This window comes from Vicugna pacos, chromosome 23, assembly GCF_048564905.1.
Source record: "Vicugna pacos chromosome 23, VicPac4, whole genome shotgun sequence".
Taxonomy (NCBI): Eukaryota; Metazoa; Chordata; class Mammalia; order Artiodactyla; family Camelidae; genus Vicugna; species Vicugna pacos.
Genome location: NC_133009.1, coordinates 23,851,101 through 23,876,864, shown reverse-complemented (window position 1 = coordinate 23,876,864; position 25,764 = coordinate 23,851,101). Strand labels below are relative to the sequence as shown.

Genomic DNA, 25,764 nt, shown 5'->3' with positions numbered 1-25,764 from the left:
AAGATAGTAGATGGGAATCTGGAGGACACAAACGTTGAAAGGAAAATGTTTGGGTAAAAGCTAGACAGACAGAGATAGGCTTAGCAGCTGAACGGAGAATTCAGAAATGGAGTTTGGTCTGGGTCCAGGAAAGATAATCTAGGCAGTAACGGGGTACACGAGGCCTTACCATCAAGGTATTCTTTCACAGCCAGTAGTGCAGACCAAGCTCCCACATCTCTTGTATCACCCGGGCTGCACGCTGCCAAGATGCTACCCTCTTTGTATTTTTTATGTACGTGAACAGTGTTCGAGTACTGATCATGACAGACTTTATGTTTTTAAAGACATACTCCTGTGATTCTTTTTAGTAAGCTAAAAATATCCTTCAAGTTAATTTTCTTGAAAGAGAACTGTTGACTCATATCCTGGCTCTCTTACACATAAGGTATGTGATATTGGGCAAGTCAGTCAATTTCTTTTGAATTTTTTTAATCAGCTGCAAAACAGAGTAATACCCTTGCAGAAATGCTGTTGAGGTGGAAAAAAATATGTGAAGTACCTAGTACAGTGTGAGGTGCGTGCTAGGGATTCAGTTAATGATGGGAGTTATTTTTTGATCTAGGCTTAATGTGTGACTTTTTGTATATCATTTGGCAATACATTCCACTGATAGAATATGAGCACTTGCAAGTGTCGCTCTTGTGATTTGGTTTTTTGGCTAAATATGTATTATGTTCTTACATAGATTTCTGGGAGAGCAGACACCATATTAGTTCTGTTGAGATATTTGTAGTAACTCAAAAGGCACGTATTAAGCGTCAGAAGCAGCTTCATGGAAAAAAGATAATTTCAGATTTTGAAAGGGTCACTTATTCTTTAATTATATTTGTATCCTTGGCAAAGATAACTGATAGTCCTCTCGAACTAAATTGGAGTCAGTCAGGCCTATGCAAGCTATACCAATTAAATCATCATCTCTCTGTACTGGAGTTGTCACCTCTCTCCCAAACCCCCACCCGTCTTTGGTAATACAGTTGATTTTCCAGTTGCTATATGACATGGACAGAGTAAGTTGTTGCCTCGCAAATATTTAATTTTCCCCCCAAACTATTTAAAATATGTTTTGTCTCAAGACAAAACATCAGATATATTTGATATCATCCTAGTGGGGACTTTGTTACTGGGGTGGAAAGAAGATAAGCTTGAAAGAAATTGTGTGCAGTGGTAAATTTTATACTCCTTTTAGGTAACTTTGGCATCTATTTAGAAACTTAGCTTAATTCAGCAGACTTTCTGGATTTCTGTTTTGTACTTAGGGTAGTAGCAAAAAGTATCAAATAGAGCAAATAGAGCTTGCAGTAGAAATATGAGTAATTTTGACTCGAGATAGAGGGAATATGATGTCTTATTCTCTAAGGACAAACTTGGGACTGGGATCTTTTAGTGACCATGAAGGAAAACACAATTGGGAAAAAAAATCAGGCTTAAATTCTTCTGTTCTAATGGTGTTTATAAGTGTGCACACTAGATTTTTGAAATATTCATACAGAGAAAGTGTTGTGGCTGTGAAGTGTTATGCTCATTCAAAGGTAACATTGCTGGATGAATTCTCAGTTCAATGTACAGAAGTAGTAATGTATGACCAGACTTTAGGTTTTACTCAAGACTAGTGCTTTATTATCACTTGGAAGAAAAAATTATCGTTTAAACCGTGTAACACCTGGGAAGGACTATAATTGTGATTGGACAAACCTTACTTCCATTCGAAGACAGAACAGGATAATGAAAGGAGCCCTGGAGTGGAAGTCAGGAATCGAGGTCTCTGCTTGTCTTGCATATCCAGCAGAACCACCCGTCAGCCAGGCCCGAGTCTCCTCTTCCTCCGCAGGTGATGGTAGGGAGCTCCTCATGCATAGGTGAAGGCTGGGGTGGGGAGAAGGCAGAGGCAGCGTAGCAGGAGTGGGGACCATGGGCGTCTAGGCCACTTCTTCATGTATCTTGCTTGGGCCTCTCAGCCGGTCACGTGTACATCACTTCCACTTGGCAATGGGCTGTTGCTGTGCACAGCCAACTTCAGGGCTTGGTGGGTCAGATGACACTCAGTTCATGATGGGCAGCTCAGGTCTCAGGGTAACTTGGTGGCCTGTGGTCAAGTGTTCGATTTCTGCCAAGGCCCAGTAGCAGGCCAGGAATTGTCTCTTAAAAGGAGAATGGTTATCCAAAGGTGATGTAGGGTCTTGCTTCAGAATCCTAAAGGCCTGTGCTGCAGTTCTCCTGTAGGGGCCTCCCGGAGGCTCACACAGTGTCCCTGTCTGCCACCACCGCTTCAGGCACTTGGGGTCTGCTGGATCGTGTGGCCCAAGTGGCAGAGCAGCTTGCCCAGCAGCCTAAACCTGATGTAAAGCTTCTCTTGTTCAGGACTCCACTCAGACCAGCAGTTGTTTTTGTCCCTTGGTCAATGAGCCGGAGCAACACACCCAAATGAGGAATGTGTTGCCTCCAAAATCCACATTGGCCCACTAAGCATTGTGCCTCTTTCTTGGTTGTAGAAGAGGCCAGAGGCAGCAACCTAGCCTTCGCCTCAGGAGGAATATATCATGACACGCCTTACAGCACTGGACGACTAGAAATTTCACTGAGGTGAAAGGCCCCTGAATTTTAGTTGGATTTATTTCTTGCCTTCTGATATGCAAATGTCTGACCAATTAATCTAAAGTAGTTGCTGCTTCTCACTCACTAATCCTGCCAGCATAATCTCATCAGTGTAATGGACCAGTGTGATATCCTGAGGAAGGGAAAGACAGTCAAGATCCCTGTGAACTAAATTATGACACAGGGCTGGAGAGTTGATATACCCCTGAGGTAAGACAGTGAAGATGTCTTACTGGCCTTGCCGGCTGAAAGCAAACTGCTTCTGGTGGGCCTTATGGCCAGGTATGGAGAAAAAGACATTTGCCAGGTCAGTAGCTGCATATCAGGTACCAGGGGATGTATTAACTTACTCCAGCGATGGAAGTACAGCAGCTGTTACTGGAGTCACCACTTGGTTAAGCTTACCATAATCCATTGTTCTCCAAGAGCCATCTGTCTTCCGCACAAGCGAAATAGGAGAGTTGAATGGGGTGTGGTGGGAATCAACCCCTGCAGCTTTCAAATCCTTGATGATGGCGCTAGTCTCTGCAGTCCCACCAGGGATGTGGTATTGCTTTGGATTGACTGTTTTCCTAGGTAGAGGCAGTTTTAATGGCTTCCACTTGGCCTTTCCGACCGTAGTAAGCCCCTCCCTACTCCACAGGTCAGGGAGGAGCCAATGTGGGGACTGCTAAGTATGTGTATTACAATTATGCATTCTGCAGCTGGGGAACCCACAGGATGGGTTTGGGGACCCACTGGGCCCACTGTGACATGGACCTGAGCTAAAGCTCTGTTGGCAATCTGTCCTCTGTAAGCCCCTTATCTGACTGGGAAGCAGTAATTTCTGGGTCTGCCGGACTCGGTGTCAGTTCAGAGCCAGTGTCCATTAGTCCCTGAAAGGTCTCTTTGTTTTGTTTTCCCCAGTCCACACTAACCCTGGTTAAAGGCTGTAGGTCTCTTTGGGGACGACTGGGAGAAAGATGAAAAGTGTACATTTCCAGTAGTGTACTGAGGTCCTTCCTCAAGGGGTCTGGCCTTCTTTTCATTTAAGGGTTCTGGTCTATGAACTGGCTAATATCTAGAAATTGATTGAGGAGCCATGACTCTGTGTTTTTATAATTTGAGTTACACTTTTGTTCCTTTGACCTAGACTTTTCTGCTTATACAGATCAATTAAGAAGTTAGTAGGCTTCCTATCTGCTTCACTTCTTACGATACTGTGATCAGCCAACGCCACAGGTCTGTGTGAATCATATTATTCTCACTGCTGCTTGTTCATTACAGTAACTACTCCCACTTTGCCTTTGGCAGCTGCATACGCCACTTGGCCCCGGCCACCCTGGGACCCAGTCACTCCCACTGCGTTTAAGTTTTCTGGTTGAATGGTTGCAGTTCCCAGTGTCAGATCTGACTTACAGAGAAGAGCGATCAGGCCGCACTTCGGGGATGCTGGGGCTCCTCTCACAAGTGCATTTCGCAAAGTATTGGTGAAAGGTGTATCTCCTGGACCCTCCCACCGTGGGTGAGTAGGTATTAAATGACAGTTCTCTCTAACATTCCAGTTTCACTAAGCCTTTGAATCTCTTTCTCTGCATGAAACCAAGGGAGAATGAGGAGTTGGGCATTTTTAATTTGCTCACAATGAGCCATCTTTTGATGTTTCAGCCAACCAACCAATCTGTTAGAGCCCTTTCTGACTTCCCCAGCTACAACATTAAATGCAGAATCTCTGCATAGTGAGCCCATATCAATAAATTCAGCCTGATTCAACTTTATGTTCCTTGTAAAATTACCGCACACCCTTGAATATCCATTCCCCCACGTGTTCCATGGATTTCTGCTTGTATGAATTAGAAAGTAGTTCTTTTAGAGTGCATGTAGCATACCCCTCTGTGGGTCACACTTTGTTCCTCACCTTTAGGGACCTGCTGGGACTTGAGTCTAGTTATAAATCTACAAGATGGGTGGTGGAAATGAGTCAGCACTGCCTTGAGTGGCAACTGCCTCTAGGAAGATGGTTACTGTTTCATTAGGCAGTGTGGGGTTCATCCCCTCAGAGGTGGAAAGGCTGATATCATTGTGGGGGATGTGGGCAGAGGCTGCTCCTGCTGGACACCCAGGACTGTTTGGTTAGACCCAGTCCAGTTGTGCCACATTTAGCAAGAAATTTTAAAATGTATGTACATTCCTATTGTTATTTAACATGATTTAATGGAAACGGTGTAGAATCAAGGTAGAGTTGAATTCTGGCTTTATTATTAGCCAAGTGGTTTTAGGCAAATAGTTCTGATTTTCAATTTCTGCATTTATAAAGTAGAGGTGATAATGCCTACCTGTGATGAAGACTGCTAACTATACCCTAGTAGCCATTTTTTCCCCTTTTTTTGAGAAATGCGATCCCCAGTCTTGCCCTGAGTTTTAGCCAGCCCACGATCACCCAACTACAGCTCAGCTAGATGTACCTAAAAGGGGCCCCGTGCCTAAGTTTGGGACATTGGAATTCTAAAGGAAGAGATGTGAGAAACTTTTGGGGTCATCTTCTTAAAAAATATGTCATTTGTCCTGGATGTCCTCTTCTTCTTTTTCTCTTTGGGAAATGACAAGAATTGAAGCAGCAGCCTTGGATCCAGAGATGGATGTCAAATGATGAAGATGGCAGAACTGACTAGCTAGTCTGGGTTCCGTGAAGCAGAGCTGTTTACACCCCAGATTACTCACTTATCTTTGAACTGTTATATGAAAGGGAAATAAACTTCTATCTTAATCCCTTGTATTTCTGTTTTCCTTTGTTATAGCTATTAACAGTTGGCTACAGTCTACCTCCTGGCTTAAATAAAACACGACCTTAAAGAGTTGTGAAGACTAGAGATTATAAATTGGCTAGTTTAGTGTGTGACACCTACTAAGCGCTCTGTCAGTGTTTTCTATTACTTGTTAAATATTTACTTTCTATTGTTGTAGGGGAGGCACAATGCTAAATGAAAGGTCATGATAATGATTTCTATTGTCAGTGGATTTTAGAAAATTGAGAACAAGGATTCTTTCAATTAAAAAAATGTAAAATAACTAGCAACAACCACTTAGAGAACATAATTTTTGTGGTGTCATTCATAATAGTAACCAAAATACACTTTATCTAGAATGAAATAAAAAGAAATGGGCAAGAGGACCTGTGTGAGAAAAATGTAACAATCTAATTTAAGACATAAAAGAATGTAAAAATGTATGGAGGAGGGGAGGGTATATAGCTCAAGTGGTAGAGCTCATGCTTAGCATGCATGAGGTCTTGGGTTCAATCCCCAGTACCTCCTCCAAAAGTAAATAAATAAATAGACCTAATTACCTCTCCCCCCCAAAAAATAAATTAAAAAATGTTTTTAATGTATGGAGAGATTAAAATATTAAAATATTTACATTCTTTTATGTTGCTTAATGTTATAAAATGTCTTATAAAGGTTAGTTTATAAGTTTAATTAATGTTAAAAGCTCAAATAATGAAGTAGTGTATAATGAAAACCATTGATCATTGGCCAACTCCTTCTCAACCCTGGGTTGTTATTCCCAGAGGCAACTGTTTTTAATCTTTTCTGGTGTTACATCCATATTTTGGCTTTCCTGGATTTTGATCTTCTAATTTTCTAGTGTCTTGGAGACTTGCTCAGCCTTATCTTCCACTCTTACTATTATATATATATATATTTAAGTTTCTGCTCTCAATTTAAAATTTCCAAAAGCTTTTTCTTGTTTTCTGTGTGTTCCTTTTTATAGTCCCATATTCTTGTTTTATGGATACAATTTCTCTTCATCTTGCTAAAGGTATTAATTATAGTTTAAAAAAAACAATTTCTTTTTGCACTGTATGATCTCTTTTTTGTTTTTCTATCTGAGTTGGGTTTCTTTTTTTCATGTTAGAAGCATCTCTCAATTGTTTCTCAAATGTTTAGTTAATGCTGGAAATCTTAGTGGAAATTTTGTGTGCATAAGTTTTACTCTAGGGCTGTTAGTTGAAGACCAGATTTATTTTATTGAGACATCTCTGACTCTTAAAACTTAATCTTTTCTCTTGGGTTGACTTTTCTTCCCAAGGAGGAATCCATCTGTTTCCTGCCTAGGTGATATAAGGCTGGCCACTAGTTTCTGGCAATTGAGTAGGAGAAGAGAGCTGGTGGGTAGTGGGTGATCTCAAGGCTGAGTATAAACTTGTATTTACTCTCCTTGTTTTCAGTACAGTATCTTATCCTCATACTCAGTGCCTGTAGTCCCTAATTCAAGTCTGTCAGATTCAGTTTTTACCAGAGAATTGCTTTTCTTTTGTCAGAGTGAGAGTTTGTTGGAGAATTGGAAAGGAGCATCTAGTATCTGATGGTTCCTTATGGGAACTTTCTATCATCCTCCTGATTTTAGCCCACACATAACTCTGCCCCATCCTTGCCTTTCTAGGCTTCTTCATTGTGAATTACATTCTTGTTGGCATCCTTCTCCTCACTACAGATAGTTAGTTTTAACTTTCTGTTCTGCTAAGTCAGAAACTCTTTAACTTTCTGCTTTCCATCCCCCCAAATTTTATTAACTTCTTTTCTCTTTAACTTCTTCCAGGCTTTATCCTTAGTGTTTAATGCTTACATTTTCCCCCCTTTTACTGTCTTTTTAGTGGCGTTTCGGGAGCAAATGGAGATAAATGCATATATTATCTTTTATCCAGAAATCTTTCAATTTTTAAAAACAGTAAACAAAGTTTAAACAAAATAACTTGGAAACAAAAACACTGGTAAGAGGAGGTAGTTTGATGCTCTCTGGGTTTCTCCAGGGGCAAATCTCATTTAAGAATGTCTCCTTATCTCTCTGTCTCCAGCATCTTTACCCTATTCTGCACAATTTGTATTAGCGCATGGAGGGCCTTTGATGTTTAGAATGCTCAGTTTTCCTGGCTCCTGGCAAACTGCTTTCTTGTGACTACTGAAAATCTCCCATGTCCAGCATATTCTTGTTTTTCTTCTGAAGCTGTTTCTGTATGATGTCTGAATAACTGTCTAGTCTAAAACTTGTGCTGAGTCTAAATCAGTGGAAATTTTAGTGATAAATAGAGCTTTAACCTTATACCATATGTATCAGATAATATTTCTAGTTATGTGTAACAGAAAACCTAAGTAGCTAAAATAGAGGGGATTTATTTGGTTTACCTATTTCCACCCCCTCCCCAAAATCTGCCTGTAGTCTTTTTCCCCCTCAAGTTTTATAATGTCTTTTGTGTTTTTTAAAATAATTTTAAGGATACTTATTCTATAAGTTCTATCTGTACTATTAACTGAAGCTTTTTTGGTCTAATTTTGTTGTTTTTTGTGTCTTCCGTTTCCCTCATGGTGGGTTATTTCTTCACGTGCTTTGTAACTTTGGACTGTGGGCTCATCTGTAGTAGGTCCAAAGTAGTTTTACGTTTGTTTTTGCTAGGTTACCTCTGGGGCATTATTGGCCTGAGGTTACTCTTTTTATAAATTCCTGAACCTCGGATTTCTTGGACCATGTAGGTAGTATAAATTTGAACTTCAGACCTCTGTGAAGGCTGGCCCACAACTTAAGTTCTCAGTGTAGACTTTTTTGGTCCATCTAGAACCCTGGCCGAAATAGTTAAGCTTCCTTGATGGGGAACTTGGTTTTATGGGAGCATTTTGTTGTAACTCTGTCTCTCAAGATTAAGGCCTCATTTCTAGCTATTTGACAGGTGTTAAAATTCAAGCCTCTTTGTTCCTGAAACTGGCGTATCTCCCCACAGCAGCCAGAATCAATTCATACTATGGTTTTCAGTTCCTGTCTCATTTTTGGATGCTCAGTATTTAATTTCCTTCTATGCATTTAAAGGAACATTTGTTTTATTTCATCCAGCATTTTGAGATGTTTAATGTTGTCTTAGGTCTGGTTCCCCAGGGAATAGAGATTTGAGTTAGAGATTGGCATGTAGGCGGTTTTTGAGGCAATTCTCTTGATAACAACACCAGTGGGGAGGTGAGAGATTGTAAAGCAGGACTGAGCAAAGGAAAAAGCTAGCTCATAGTGCAGTTGCAACCAAGACTTCACTTCTCTGGGGAGCTCTGGATCTGGGATTCACCGTCAGAGATATCCCAAATCCAGACACGGGGCCAGGTCTTCGTACCTCAGGGAATTCTGCCAACAGTGTTTTTTATGGTCAAACTGGCCTACAAAGACAGCTGCCACTGAGCTTCTGAGCAGTACTGGTGCCTTTCTCACCAGTACCTTCTTTACCTCTTTGGGGAATGGAATGTCCTCTGGGCCCTCCTGTGGAGTACGGTCCGTGGGCAGCTTTCTCAGCCTTACCTGGTATATGCTCTCTAGCGTGCCCACTTCTCTGAACCTTTCATTTCCTTATTTCACTGTCTGCCACAGCAGTTCTGCATTTTTCCATCACTGATTGTAGGGCTTCACTTCTTTCAAACTTTCAAGAGCCAACTTAGTAGTGGGTTAGTATCACTTCCAGGGGCCTTGCCAAGGTGTTGAATCCTGTATCCTGGGAGAATACCCGCTCCCGGCTAGATAAGCTCTCCTTTGTCCAACTTTTCAATCTCCCGTGATCCAGCATCTTCAGGATCCGGTCCTACATACAGTCTTCTGGCTTCTGCTGGTACACATTGGCTGAGTAAGGCGTGCAGCTCCTTCTGCAAACAGTCCTTTTCCTTCGTGGCACTTCAGCCCTTCCCAAGCATAGCCATTTGTGATTGGCCTGGAGGCCAGGAGGGGAAGTGGAGGTTGATACTGGAGGACACAGGTTGTCTTGTAAGACAGAAATCTCTGCTGCATCTTCAGGCAAGGGAAGTGCTAATCCTGAGGGGTCAGATTTCTGGGAATCTGGAGATTCAAGATTTTCGAGTGCAACACCCAGATATTTTCGTCTTAAGTCTCAGGGTTCCATACCTTCCTAGCCAGAACCCTGACCTTGTCTGTATGCTGTCCAGGAGGTCCTCTGACTTTTGTACTTCATCTTCAGTTGTTGATTAATCAGTCAATTGCCCATTGTACCAGTAACACCCAGCAAGAGCCATCTGATTCCATAGTCCTTATAATTCCTGCTTTCCCTTAACTTCTCAAAGCCTGAGATGTGATATCCACCAGTGCATTCCCCTTCTACTGGTATTTCATCCCAGATCACTAGTGGTGGAAGCTTTAACAACTGTACTGCCACCTGCCAGGGGCTAACAGTACTACATCGCCCTCTAGTGATAGGGACCTTTGGGGGAGGTCAATTCCTGGAGTGATTCTTGGTTGTGAGCCAACAGTAGCTAACATTCTTGGCAGCTGGGGCATTGAGTCTTAAGGCCTAAGACCTGGCCTAAGGCCTAAGTGAACCATAGTGTCCACTACAGAATGGTTTCAAGTATCCTAGTGTGCAGTATTGCCAGAAAGAAAAACTAGCCCAAGCATTTAGAACATACATTCTTACGGGGACTCTTTTTCTTAATAAGTAACAAGTTTGGATATGATTTTTTTGAGTCATTGAATCCTCATTTTAGCAGAAATTTCATTTTCAAAGAAGTATATGAATCATTAATCATATTACTGGAATGAAAGATCATGTTTTTGAGATAAACCTAGGCATAATTGATTTATTACTTTAAGGGGTAGATATTACTTTTTTGGTGATGGTGATACAATTTCTTTTTTAAGGAAGTTTTGTAATAAGGTATCATATTGCCAGCTTATTTAATAAAAAAATATTTTTACAGAACCAAGTCCTGCAGCTTTAACTTCTGAGATTCATGAAAAAGAAAAGTCAAAAGACATGCTCATACAGTCCAGTGGTTTTTAGTATATTCACAGATGGTTGTGCAACCATCACATCTAATTTTGGAAAATTTTTAGCACCCCCAAAAAGAGCCCCATACACATCGGCGGTCACTCCTCATCCTGCTCCTTGTCCTTCCTTCCCCGCCTCAATGCTAGGCAACCACTAACCTACTTTCTGTCTTTATGGATTTGCCTGTTCTAGACATTTCATATAAATGGAATCATACAATATGAGTCCTTTTGTGACTGGCTTCTTTCACTTAAAGCTAATATCTTTTTATTCTGCTATATATTCATCCTAGTAATAATTCTCTTTCTTATACTCAGAGAGTTAGAACATTGCAGCACAAAGCTGAAACTCTTTAAATACCATCTCTCCTTCATGCCACTACTGCTTCATCAGCTGTGGCTTGGTGAGGAGTGTCTAGTTATGGGTAGCAACCATATTACATCACTGCAGTGGCTGTATTTCAGCAGTCTAATGAATTACTCAGTAATGGATGAAGTCATTTCAGTGATGTATTTCTTAATTGATTCATTGATTCATTGATTCACTCGTCCATTCAAATTGACTTTCTGGAAGGATAGGAATGAGGTATCATGTATATTTCAGCCTGCTCTCAGAAAGAACTGCATTCCAAGTGATAATGGGTGGTGGGTTTGACTTTTTTTTTTTTTTCAAAAAAAGAAATAGCCTTTTTTTTCAATAGAACAGTCTAAGTTCATTTCTTCTATTGTCATCTGATTGTAAGAGAAGAAGAGTGCCTATTATCCTCATTGTTCTTATCTCAGTACCATCTATTGGTTATTTATAATGTGTTGGACACTATGCTCAGTATGTCACATGATTTATTCTCTGTTATTCCAACAGCCTTGTCTGCTAAGCATTATTATCTTCATTTTAGAGGTAAGAAAAATGAAACCCAGAGGCTGAGTAAATTCAAATCCACCTCTGTGCCAGCTTAAGTGATCATGCAGTTCTTGATAGCTGTTTCCTGATTATTTTTTTATAGTCTATGGTATTAATGTTAACCCCTACAAAGCTTCTGTGTAATGTGTTGGTCACAATTCAAATGATATCTTCACGGAAGCCAATGGAACTTTGTGGCCGTGTGTCCTGCAGCTCAGTAGCAGTGTTCCTGTGTGGTACTGTGCCTGAGAAACTATATGTTCACATTTATCGCCTCATATTAATAGTGTCTTTTTTTTTTTCAGGCTGACATTTATTGGGTGTTTATAATGTGCCAGCCTCTCTGCTAAAGTCATGATCTCATTTGAACTTTAAAACAATCTATGTGATAGTGACTTTTAGTGTCTTCATTTTTCAGATAAAGCAGCTGAGGCTTTGAGAAGTTAAGATGCCTCTCTTAGGTACCCTAAGTTACATAACTATGAAGAGACAGCACTGGGATTTGAACCCGCATTCTAGTACTAGAGCTCACACCCTTAAGACACTAGGCTGTGCTGGCTCTCTGTCCTTGAATGTTAAGAACAGTCATTTTTATTTATCTTTGGTGAGCTTGGTCTTTTCATTCCTATGTTGTTTCTCCTTAGAGAGAAAATCTTTATCTTCTTTCAAGGCCACTGGTCTTGTCTTTTCAATTTTGATAGAATGGTGAATTGATAACCAGTTATTTATAGTTGTAGATTAATTGTATTTTAGTAAGAAAATTGGAAAGATAATGCTTGATCAAGCCAATTAAACTTTTTTTATTATAAACTTCTTTCCATTGCAGAAGTAACACTTTTACTATAAATAAAGGGGAAAACACTGTTAAACCTATTGGTATATTTCTTCCTGAAATTTTAAATTTCATTTTAAATTCTTTTTATCCATAATTATCATGTAAAAGTAATTATCACCTTAAAGAAATTTTAACAATCAGTAAAGTGCAAAGAAGTTATTTTTAAGTGGCTGTTGCATTAAAAACTGCACTGTGTATATATGAAATCCCAAAGGTAGAACCTGGTTTACCTTTAAGGATGGAGGGAGGCAAGGGGATGCTCTAATCTATTTTCTTTCCCTTAATTCAGGTAGCCTTTGGCTCTTTCAAGAAAGATAAACCCAGCAGTGGAGGTCTGGATGTATTAGAAGCATACTTTTCGGAAATGCTGGGTGCAGGAGAACATGTGTCCTGTTCCTACTGGCTCCTTTCAGAACCTGTACCATGTTGCCCCATAATATGCATATGTCAAAAAGGCCCTCTCTCCTTCCTCCCTTCCCTGCTGAGTACAAGTAATACTTTCCTAAATCTCGAAGATTTCCTCAGTACTCCTTGATATTTTCAGTAGGTTTCCTGGCACACTTGTACATGTTCTAATATTTAGTAATATTTTCTTAAGGAAATCCCTTCTCTGGAATTTTGGAATGCTTTCCTATGCCGCTCCTTTTTTTTTTTTTAACCACCTACAAAAATTCTCTGATAAGGAAGTATTTCATTAGAAAACATAAAGGCTGGTAGAGATTTTACTAATGCTCCTTCTTTTAGCCTACTTTTCTAGGCTAAATGAACTCTAAATATTTTTGCAAAAAACATCAAAAAGTTGTAATAATTGACATGTCCTCCTTCTGCACCTCCTGAAACAACTCATACATGTTTTAGGTAAGTTAGGTTTTAGAACAGAATAACTGATGAGTGATTTGAGACTATTTATCCAAACTTTTAGTGCCTATTCTCTGGACCTTATTGTGTGCAGTTTGGTGTACCAGTTTAAATTTTAGAGCGGCTGATTAGAATTGAGTGCATCTTTTTTTTTTTTTGCCTGTAAGATACAGAAACAGGCAATTACAATATAGTATGTGTAGGGGTACGTGATTATTCACAATAGTACAAATGAACAGTCAGTATATTGGGGGGCATTAAAATTTCATGGGTGAGCATGGTTGGAAGAAAATGTCTAAAAAGGCACCTTAGGGAGATGATAATGAAAAAAATGGTAAGAAGCAATGATCTGGAACGTAGAAACTTCTTGTGTAGTACACTGTGCTTAGATGGTACCATAAAGTAGGACCCACCTATACAGGATCCTCCTTATCTCTTATTTTATATATACTGTGTATTTTTATATTCTGGATGCTAACCTACTTTATTTTTTATGGGTTTTGGGTTTTTTTTTACGTTTTAAAATTTTCTTCCTTTCTTTTTTTTTTAATGGAAGTAATAGGGATTGAACCTAGGACCTTGTGCGTGCTAAACATACACTGTACCACTGAGCTATACCACCCCCCCCACCCTGATGCTAACCAACTTGAAATGGCAAAATATCTCCTATTGATTAGAAAACCCTGCTACCACATGTTGTGTATTTATTTCGTCTCCCAAATCTGCATTGTGAGATTAAAATATTTAGAGTTCTTAACAGTTTTAGAATTTGTTTTTCTTAGCATGCATAAACTTGTCATTTACAACTAAACAGTACAGATTTCTTTTCATTTTTATTTAATAGGCTTATTCTTGTAGAGCAGTTTTAAGGTTATAGAAAAATTGAGTGAAAGTACAGAGAATTCCCATATTCTGTTCCCACTTTCAAATCCCACCAGTTTCTCCTACTATTAAAATCTTGTATTAGTGTATATGTTTGTTACAACTGATGAACTGTTGTTACATTATTATTAACTTAAGTCCATAGTTTACATTAGGATTCACTTTTTGTGTTGTATGGTTCTGTGAGTTTTGGCAAATGTATAATATTGTATATACACAATTACAATCTCATACAGAATAGTTTTACTGCCTGAAAAATCCTCTGTGGGTTGTTAAATAAAAATAAGAAGTCCTTTTTTCTACCCATCATCCCAGTCTGACTCTAGGAAACTACTATTAGTATTTTCTTGTGTGTCTTTTCAGGATTGTCTTGCAATTTGACCTTTTAATAAAACAATACATTTTGGGTCTCTTTCCATTTGGTACATATAGATACCTCATATTTTCCAGTGGCAGTAGAGTCAACAATCTGGAAACCTCTTGAAGGAAGGGATTTTTGGTGGCCTTGAGGACCAAACCCACGATGCCTTTGCTGTTGAGCAGTGCTTTTTAGAAGGAGACTGTCAGGTAGCAGAACTGATGCTACACAATAATGCCACTTTGGTATGGAAATTGAAGGTTATAACATATACTTCAAGGTTTTAGGATTATTGAACACATAATAACATATTATTAACTAGAAGATGAAGAGAGTGCTCTGACATATGTGCATAATACATGTGTGTATTACATTCACCTCATGAGTACCTTTGTCTAAAATAGAAAAGCTTTTATCTAAGACTTAATAATAGTTCCTCATTCTTGATATTTTAAACCTTTAAGTAGCTTTCATTGATTTTGTGATTAAATGCTTGTCCAAAAAAAGTGTATTATGCATTCTCTTTGAAATATGGAGCTTGAAGAAAATGTGAATCAGTCAGTGAAGTTGTAAGGATGTTTCAGGAAAAAAAAAATCAGGCATCATTTTAAACGTTCCCATGAAATTTATTATAAGAGTATTTGCCATGGAAAAATATTTCTGAAGGTTTCTGTGTGTTAAATTCTTGATATGTATTAATTTTAAATATCAAAATTACATATTATTCAATTGACCTGGTAGACTTTTAACACTAATTGTGAAAGAAGGAGAACTTAGTGACAATTCAAATAAATAAACAGGCTTTTTGCTGTTTTCTGTTGACGATTTCATTGAGTAGAAATCAGCACGTTTTATTGAAAAACCAAGTGATGCATTTGTTTTCCTCGACTTTTTGTATTTTTCTTACCTTTCATATGCAATAATTTGGTAATGTGAACTTTTGATGAATCATTTAGTTTACAGTCATGTTCATAGCAGCATTATTCATGATAGCCAAAACGTAGAAGCCACCCAAGTGTCCACTTGACAAATGAGCAGTTAAACAAAATGTAGTATATATATATATATATATATATATATATATATATATATATATATATATGTAGAATGGAATATTATTCATCCTTAAGAAGGAAGGAAAAAAAAATGAAGGAAGGAAATTCTGACACATGCTACAGTATGGATAAACCTTGAAGACATTATGCTAAGTGAAATAAGCTAGTCACCAAAAGGCAAATACTGTATAAGTCCACTCGTGTGAGGTACCTGGTCATCAGATTCATGGAGATAGAATGGTGGTTTCAAGGGGCTAGAGGGAGGAGAAAATGGAGAGTTATTGTTTAATGAGTATAGAGTTTCAGTTTTGCAGGATGAAACTTTTTGGACATTGGTTGTACACAGTGTGAATGTATTTAACAGTACTGAACTATCCACTTAAAATGGTTACTAAGACAGTAATTTTTATATGTTTATCTTACCACAAAATTAAAAAATTAAAAAAATCAATTTAAAGATAAACACATACAACTAATTTTGTCCAATGGAGTAGTCTGTCAAGGAGAAGAGAAATCTAGGAGTCTGAAAGGCTTTTCCTAAGAACGTACTATCTCATTTCCTAAACATTTGGGAATATGCTGCTGATTTCAACTGCTAAAGCAGTACAGGGGGAGAGCATCATTTTCGTAATAATTGTCTGCCTTTAAAAGGACCGTAGACTTAAAGCTCTAAAAATTTCTGTATAAAGGTTTCCTTTACATACCATCTGACCATTTATTTATATTGATTATAGTTTTGTGTGTATGGTGTCTGCTTGAATAATCGAATCTAGAGATTATAAAGAGATTACAAAGAAGATATGTATACTGCAGTGCTAAGATGCGGGTTAAAAGTATCAGCCTTTCTACAGAAAAATTTGAGGATGTAAAAAGAACCATAAATCTGCTTCAGAGAAAAAAGGGCAAATCGCATGCTTCCAATTACTCCTGCTCATTTTTCTCAGAGCGATCAAATTATTTGATACAGAAGACAGTATTAGTTTCTTTCAAGTGTAGCCATCAGAGCCAGGTTTTTATTTCCAGCATTCTTTAGTTAGCTGCTGGGTTCTGAGACAAGAGGGAAGAGAAAATGTGTTTGGCTATGCTTATCCGTCCTTTTCACCAGCCGTCAGCTTGTATTTGCAGTGTGTTTAGAAGGGTTCTTAAAAAATGATGACAGCAACAAAACCACATCACAGTGCATAGTCATACCGCTTAGTTAAGTACTATATACGTATCACATTTTCTTTAAATTCTTAATAAATGCAAAAGTGAGCAGAGTACCTGATTAAACTTGGGTCAAAGACTTTCTCTTATCTTTGTAACACTAGTACCTAGCATAGAGGTAGGCAAATAAGAGGCTATTAATAAATGTTTGAATGAGTGACTAAAGTAATGAATATGTACCAATTTGTGAATTGGGAAAAATATGATTTTCATCTATAAATCTTTCTTTTATGAATGTAATGTTTCGTTTGCTTTCCCAAGATGTTTGACTCCTTCCTTTTGAGTGTCAATCCAGTAAGGTTGGGCAACAGTATTTTCTGATCTTCTACACTTTTATTGATTCTATGTCTACTTATCCTATCAATTATTGTAAAAGAAGAACTGAAGCCACCAAACAGAAATGTGAATTTGTCCCTTTTTTTCAGTTTTGTCCAGTTTTGCTTCATATATGTTGAATGTCTGTTTTTATATGCATACATATTTGGGATTGTTAAGTCTTTTCGATGAATCAACTCCTTTGTCATTATGCAGTGTTCCTCTTTACCCCTGGCAAGATTCCTTATTCTGAAGTCTCTTTTGTCACATTTTAATAAAGCTACTCTGGCCTTCAAAAAATAAATAAAATTTTTAAAAAAGCTTACGAAGCTTTATTTAAAGTAATTTTATTTTATAATAGGATTCCATAACAAATAAATAAAGGTATATTTAACAAACATTTATGGTGCTTACTGTGTGCCTCGTACTATTCTCCATAAGTCATATAAAACTCATAAAAACTTGATGAGGTGGTGGTTGTTATTTTTATTATTATTCCATTTACATGGGGAAACTGAGGTACAGACAAGTTAGGTAAGCTGCTCAAAGTTATCCAGCTAGTAAGTGTCTCAGCTGGGATTTGAACCCATGTCTGGGTTCCAAAGTCTGTTTTTAACCACCACACTAAGCAGACTCTTTATTTTTAACATATACCACCTCTAAGGATTGTTTCATCTCCCCGGAAGACTGCCCATATTACTGGGGCTTATCTTATAGCAAATTTTGTTAAAATAGAAGTTTTCTAGCAGTGATAGTCACTGTACTTAGCATCAAGCTATTTAATGAGTATTGCCATGTTATTTAAAAAGTTATGTTTTATAAGCATATTTAACATATGCCTAGTAATATTTATGTTAATAAAATGTTGATAGTGGGAAGTGGGTATTATTTAAAAAATTAGTGGTATGTGTACTGTGACTGTTGGGGTGCTTTAACTTTCTGTTGGTTTGGGTAAAGTGTTCTTTCTGCCTGACACACCTTTGAAGTGTTGGAGAAGTGGGAGGCATGGGATCAGAAGAATTGGATTCTTAGACATCTAGCAATTATTTTTGACATCTGTGCTAGGTATTTAATGAATTTTGAACCTTGTAACGCCCTTGGTCTGCTAATTGTCTTGGTACCTGTGGAATTGGAGTGTTTCTGTTTCTTGCCCAATTCTGTTGTCTCGGAAAGAGTTCTGAAGACTCAAGCTCTAGTCAAGTTTGAGTTTCAAATTTCACAAGTTAAGACACTCAAGTCCCATTTTATTTATCATTATATGCAGCCCTTCTTTAAAGCTTTTTGAGGTATTTCTTAGTACTTTGTTTCAAGTCCCCAAATAGCTTAAATTAAAAAAAAAAAGACATGTCTGAATTCACTGTGGCGTGTAGTAAACAAAACCTGTCATTAAAAAAAAATGAACTGTTATATTCAAATATAGCTACAGCAGAAGGGTTAAATATGGATGGAGCACTATTTGTCTTTCCAGGTGTTAACTGTTTTAGAGAAGAAGAATAACTACATTTCTGTTTTTTTTTTAACCTTTATGCCTTCCTTCTTTCCTCAAATAGCTAGACTTTTACAAATATAGTATCTGACAGAAATTGCTTTATATTAAAGATGAAAAATAGCAACTAGTATGATCATCTTCTATAAATACTAGTATTTTTCAAAGTATATTCTGTGGAATCTAGTCTCGGGAGACGACCTGCTAGAATACAGTACTGTAATCGTAAACTGAGGAACAGTCACGTGAACACTGCCTTCCCAACATACACGGATCCATGTGTCAGCACGAGCCTGGAGGAGTTACAGTATACATTAACGTATTAATGACACTGAGAAGTCCTGTAGTAATAAAAACTGGTTTGGCTTTGTTTAGCTCAACATCTCCTACAACTAGGAATCTTTTTTCTCCTTAATATTAGTTGGTTGTCGGATGCCCTTTGTGCTCCGGGGACTTCTCTTTGAATAATGAGGCTCTCCAGTGAACAGTGTAACAGTGTGTTACTTTGATGAAGTTTCAAGGTAATGGCCCATCAAAAATCCACCATTATATTTCATTTATAGCTAATAAATTGACTTTAGGGAATTGCATTTAGAAGCTGTTAGAAACTTAAGGTGCAGTGAATCTTCCCTGAATTTATTTTACTATAGTACCTTACATTTATTGACATAAACTTTCCAAAGACTTAATCTCTCTACTTGATAGAATGATAAACTTCATTAATTCCAGCTATTGGGATAGCTATGTGAACCCAAGATATTGTAAAAAAAAAAAAAAGGAAGATTTTTAAAGCAATCCAATTTTACCACTGTAAACACTTCATGTAAAATTATACCAGCAAAATATTCCCAAGTGAAAGATTCTGGATGGAAATTCTTTAAAGAATAAATAATGGTAACTTGTAATTAGTTCAGGTGCAAATATATAGGCACTTTTGAAATACTTGAGATTATTTTAAAACATTACTTTCAAAAGTTTTAACTTTTATTACATGAATCTTATTTATAGTATTTGCTTGCTAAACTATTTCTTTATAGATCAATCTAATGCAAATTCTTATGTCTTATAAAACCTTATTTAGCAATCTGTATCCTAAATGAGAGTAGAATAAAACATGGAAATAAGGCAGAGGAGAGATATTCTCTAATGGTGCAGAAGGAAAAAACTCTCTTGAGCACTGATAAAAATAACAAGAACCAAAGACTTGACTATTACAGCTAAAAGGAGTAGTTAGTAAATAATAAACCAAAAAGAAAGGCATCTGCTTGTTGAGTTCTGTAAAAAATCCAGAATGCAAGCCAAGAAGTGTTAAATCACAAAGAGCAATCAAAAGATGACAAAGAAAACAATGAAAAGATGCTGGAAAAGAAAGATGAGGTTAATAGTGCTGGTTGTAGCAGCCAAGATAGTTAGATGTTGGGGAGGTCTGAAACACTTCACAGAAGAGTCAGCATCAAAAGGAGCTAAAGCAGCAGCAGAAGCAGATAAATGGTGTCCCTGTGACGGTTGCCACTGAAAATTGGTGTAGTACACCCCTGTTGCAGTGTGGTGTTGGGACTAGGAAAGACGCCCCGGGGGACTACAGTAGCTCTTCACGTGCTACCTTTTTACATGCAAAGCATTTATCTCAAGAATAGATCCAGAGTAGCCCATTCTCTACTCTTTAGTTTTGTATTTTAAAAATAGTATTTACACATTCTTGTTTCCTAAAATTTTGTCAAATCAAGTGTTCTTACCAGATTTAATAGACCTAATGTGTTGAGATTTCCTTCAATTCCTTTTTACTTCCTTTGATATTTTATATTCTTTTATGGTATAAGAAAGTATAGTAAAGAAGAGGGTATCACCCATTTTGTAGAAATGGGGAAATGAAGGTGGAGGTTAAGTGGCTTTTCAAGGAATAGAGGGAAGGATTCTCTCAAACGTAGCTTAGAAACCAGGAGTTTGGTATTTTTTAGTATATATGCTGCTGAAATGAGCACAGGAGTTTGGTATTTTTACAGGGAAAAATATGATGGCTAATTGAGCAGACTTTCTGAATTTAACTTTTTAATGCTTGATTCTACACTTAAGTATTAAATCTTTCAAGTGTTATCTATATCAGTACTGACTAATCTGCCTTTTCATTATTAATGGAGAGCTGATCCAGCCTCTCCTTTTAAGAAAATCCTTGATGTATTAGATTGTTAAAACAAATTCTAACATTTGGTGTTCATTAGTGTTGTAACCGAAACAAAAACATTTTAATGGTTGATCCCAGAGTATTTTGAAGTTAGTGTAACTTTGCTGGGAAGGTATTTAAGCTATAATATCAATTGCAAATAGGCCATGAGCCAATTTTCAAAGCTGTTTCTAAGTAAGACATAGAGTATTTCAGAATGCAAAAAAATGCATTATGTGGCACTGTGCCACGTGGCAAGGAAACAGAATGAAACAATTACAACGGGATTTGTATTGATAATTGTGTTTTTAAGTGAGTACTTTAAGATACTGTAAAGCAGAGTTTAGAATAACTCCCCAGCGTGTTCAACAATTGGTTTTTTTTTTTTTCCCAGTTGTTTGAAAGAGGTGTTTTGAATATAAAGAAGAATAGGAGTTGCTGGAGAACAATTAAAACAAACTCGACATTTAGGGTTTACGGCTAATTAACCTGACTAAAAATGGGATGCTTCAAGTTTTCTGACTGTACATTTCAAGAACACTGACAGTTGATGTATCTATCAAGATAAAATAATGACCTTTTGTGATCTAGTAATTAAAAAGGTAAAACTTTAACTGAAGATCCCTCACTGCTTGTTTTCAGCTGGGCAAAAGATTTTGGCAAAAAGGATTCTTCTTTTAAAGAAGTTTATGTAGATGCCAAAGAAAGGTACAGTTAAGTATTACTAACATTATATGTGCAATCAAAATTGACTTTGCGCTTCATTTGTCATCCTAATGCAAAAAAAGAAATGGAAGACAAAATAATTAGATTGATAGTAAATAGAATCTAATGATTTATATGTGTGTTTTGACATTTAACTATGGACATTATTTCTTGCGAGAACTCTTTTTTTTTTCATCTCTGTATTTTTTATTCAAAGTTGTTTTCATTTGTGTAATTTTTAATGGGAGATAAAAGGCTTAAAAAATCACACAACTATTAGATCTGTTTTCCACAAGTATTTTCAAAACATTATGTGGATTTGCAGTATGTATTCACAGTAGCACAATAAACATTTCTTAACACAGTTCTTTATGAGTTTCTGGTTATTTAAACAAGATGTTTAGGTTGTTTTGAATTACTTTGTTATGACTATGAACTGATTTGTTTTGTGTGTGTGTGCATTTGTGTATTTTGGCTTTATCTGGATCTCAACTAGATAGTTTAATGCCAATTCTATCATAAAATTATTTTGAAGCTTTACTCTTTACTTTCTGCCCCCTCTCTGTTATGCAACTTTTTGGTTGGAAATATGTTTTGCAGTATAGTATTTGAAATGTGTGAATCACTTGACATGCTTCAATATTTAGAATAGTTTACAGTGAAACTGAATTTTCAGTGACTAGTCAATATCCTTTATCTACTGTTTTTAAATGAAATAAACTGCAGATTTGTCAGGTTTAATTTATAGGATGAAAAAATGTTGACTTTCTAACAGTTTAATATTTTTAACATTTTTTATTGAGTTATAATCATTTTACAATGTTGTGTCAAATTCCAGTGTAGAACACAATTTTTCAGTTATACATATATTCAGTTATATATATTCATTGTCACATTTTTTTCTCTGTGAACTACCATAAGATCTTGTATATATTTCCCTGTGCTATACAGTATAATCTTGTTTATCTATTCTACAATTTTGAAATCCCAGTCTATCTCTTCCCACACTCCCCCCCCCCGCCCCCGGCAACCACAAGTTTGTATTCTATGTCTGTGAGTCTATTTCTAACAGTTTAATTTTTAATTTAAAAAAGTCAACTCAGTTAAATATAAAGTTTTACTTTTTAGTTTATTAACTTGTTTTTTAAAATTTATGTCGGTTGATTATTTATTTTGTTCTAGATCCGCATTGTAGAATCTTGCTCTTAGAATAAAACATCATTAGATCCAGATAGGCTTGAGTAATTTTTTTAATCATCCCAGTGATACTTCTATAGTGTTCTGTTGTTTCTTGAGCCTTTTGTTTTGGGTGAATGTTGCCTTCTGATTTTTCTTGTCTATGCTGGCCAGTATGATTTGTCTGCAGAGTAAGAGCTATGGGTGTTCAACAGGAAGAAAAAAGACTAGAAAGTGGGTTGATTTGTTTGGAAAGCATTTTCAATGATGTCAACACTGCCATCCTGATTAATGAAATCAAAATGTCAATTTTATGATGATGAATAAGGATAGGCAACAAGTATGGGAGAGTTTAAGAGCTCAATGTCAATTCTTGACACTTTCTGTTCAAAGGTGAAGTAAAGCTGGAAATCTAGAAAGCTGTAAGAGGACACGAACTCTAAGTTCATTTTCTGATCGTGACAAATATCACTGTGTTTTATGGGATATGGCTTATGTATCTTTCAGAGTACTTTAAAAAATAGATACTATATGCACATAGTACAAAATTCAGAAGGAATAAAGGTATAGAGTATTAGTCTCTCTAACCTTGTGCTTCAGCCAACCAGTTCCTCTCTTGGAGGCAATAGCTGATACCAGTTTCTCAAATTTCTTTCCAGAGATTTTATACCAATGCATGCATATATGTAATGTGTGCATATGTTTTACAACTTATTATCCAAATTGTAGTACAATTAAAACAGTGTAATATTCCCCTTTTCCTTTTTTCCCCTATTTAACAACATATCTTGAAGATCATTTATTTGAGATACATTAATTGAATGTGTAGTGTATATCCTAGGAATACAAATGTAAGCAAAGCTGACTAGATCTCTGCTCTTCTGGAGCTCACATTCAAGTAGGAGAGAGAGAGAGAAGAGAGAAAGAGAGATGGGGAGGGGAAGAGAGAGAATATTAAAATAGGGTTATGTGGTAAAAAAAATAACTAAACTGGGTGACTTTTAAATGGAGACCAGAATGATAAGAAGGGCCAGGCTAGAGACCTAAAGAAGGCCAGTGGAGATGGGGTGTGGCGAGTGAAGGGGGTAAATGGGCAGGAGCCAGACCATGTAGAGCCAAGGTAAAGGATTTCATTTTAAGTGTGATGAGAGGCCATTAACAGGTTTGTTTATTTGCTTGTTTGTTTTATCAAGAGTGTAGTATCTGCTTTAGGTTTTTTAAAGATAGTTCTGGCTGCTATGAGGATTGTAGATTGTAGATGTATCAGTGTATGAAGAGCTGCTTGGTTTCCATTGTAGGGATGGGCAGAATTTATTAACTTCTTCTCTTTGATGGACCTGTCTGTTGTTTCCATTCTTGGATTTTATATGAATAATACTGCCATGAAACTTTCTGTGTCCAAATCTTGTTTAAAACATTTAAAAAATAATTTGGAACAATGCTGAAGTGGGATGACTCATAAAAGAGAACTAATAATATGCACCTAAACTTTGTACTACCGAACAAAATTTTGTGGAAGGCCAAATACCTTCACCCTGAATAGTGTGAGGGGCTTGGCAAGTGTCAGAAGCTTTACGTGACTTCAGTAACCAGTGTTGAATGAACATTTTTGAGTGTCTCAGTTTTATTTTCTTTTAAAATTAACTGTTGAGATGTAATTTGTGTATAATACAATGATTCATTTTAACTTAGTTTTAGCTGATTCACAAATCTATACAGCCATGTAACAACCACCACAGTCAAGATATAGAACATTTCATCATCTAAAAAGTTCCCTCGTGCCCCCATACTCCTCAGTTTCCCCTCCCGCTACTGGCCCCAGGGGACCACTGATCTGCTTTTGTCATTGTGGATTAGTTTTACCTGTCCTCAAATTTAACACAAATGGCATCACAGAATTAGTTCACTTTTGTGTCTGGCTTCTTTTGCTCAGGGTAATGTTCCTGAGATTCATCCATGTTGTGTGTACGAGTAGTTTTTTTTTTTTTTATTGCTGAGTAGTTTCCATTTTATGGGTATACCACAATGCATTTATTCATTTGTCTGTTGATGGACTTTGGGGTTGTTCCTAGCTTTTTGGCTATTACAAATAAAGCTCTTATGAACATCTATGTGTAAGTCTTTGTGTAGAAATATGTTTTCAGATCTCTTGGATTAATACTTAGAAGTGGAATTACAGGGTCACATGTTAAGTTTATATTTAACTTCTAGAGAAATTACCAAACCGTTCTCAGAGTCGTCGTACTGTTTCACATTTCCACTAAAAATACATGAAAGTTCTAGATGCTCCACATCCATGTCAATACGTGATACTGTTTTTTCAATGTTAGCCATTTTAGTGGTTGCATGGTGGTATCTCATTTGGTTTGAATTAATGTGTTTTCATCTGCTTATTTTCCATCCATGTAGCTTCTTTTGTAAAATGTCTATTCAAATCTTTTTCCCATTTAAAAACTGAGTTTTCATCTTGTTATTGAATTGTGAGAGTTCTTTATACGTTCTAGCTACAAGTAGTTTATTGGATATATGGATTGTGAATACTTTCTCCAGTTAGTGGCTTGCTTTTTCATTGGCTCAATGGTATTTTTTGAGGGTATACATTTTTGTTTTGATGGAAGTTTAGTTTATCAATTATCCTTACATGGTTTGTGCTTTTTGTGTCTTGTCTAAGAGATCTTTGCTCAGCCTAGGATTTTGAAGATTTCCTCCCAGATTTTCTTCTAGAAGTGTTACAGTTTTTAATTTTTAATTTTTTACTTTTAGGTCTGTAATCCATTTTGAGTTGATTTTTGTATCTACTGAGTACGAAGTTTTGTATGTGTTTAGTCAGTAGAAATCCATTGAAAATGTTTGTACATAGAGACAGCTTTAAAGACAGTGTAGAGGTTACAGTGAAAGGAGGAAAAGACAGATGGTGTGAGTTGATAACGACCCGAACTAGGACAGCAGTCACACATGTGGAGAGAGCAGGGAAGAAGACAGATTTTATGGCACTTTAGAAAGAATTGGATGGATAGTAAGCATGAACTGGATGGGGAATAAAGATGAGAATAAAGCTTTTGGTTCCAGGAAATAGTATGACCTGTGACCAGGACTGGAATATAGGATAAGGAAAAGATTTATGGTGAGTGGAGAAGGGTTCTGTTTTCACACTATTGACTTATGTGATAGCAGGACACTTAGTCCCTGTCCACATGGACACATGTTGGAGCGTAGCCAGATTCTTAGTGAAAACATTTCTTTCTTTAACCCTCAGTAACCAAATTTCTATGTTGTTACATAGCCTCCATTATGTTAATTTTTACAGCTTCCCAATATTAAAGTTTTGAGTGAAGCTACTATATCTGCTGTATAAAAGAATGGTTAAAGGAAAAAACTGATGCCACCAAAATGGTTTCTGCTGTATT

The 25,764-nt window shown here is 36.9% G+C and overlaps 1 protein-coding gene across 8 annotated transcripts in view; it reads left to right on the top strand.

The window, feature by feature from the left end:
• Positions 1-25,764, top strand: part of DISP1 (dispatched RND transporter family member 1) — a 174,065-nt gene that overhangs the window by 22,390 nt on the left and 125,911 nt on the right. Inside the window, exon 2 of one of the 8 annotated variants that reach the window (XM_072948689.1) lies at positions 3,928-4,138. The exons of the other annotated variants lie outside the window; for them this stretch is intronic. The gene's annotated coding sequence lies outside the window, so the exon portion shown is untranslated. The remainder of the gene's footprint in view (positions 1-3,927; positions 4,139-25,764) is intronic. 8 annotated transcript variants of the gene reach the window in all.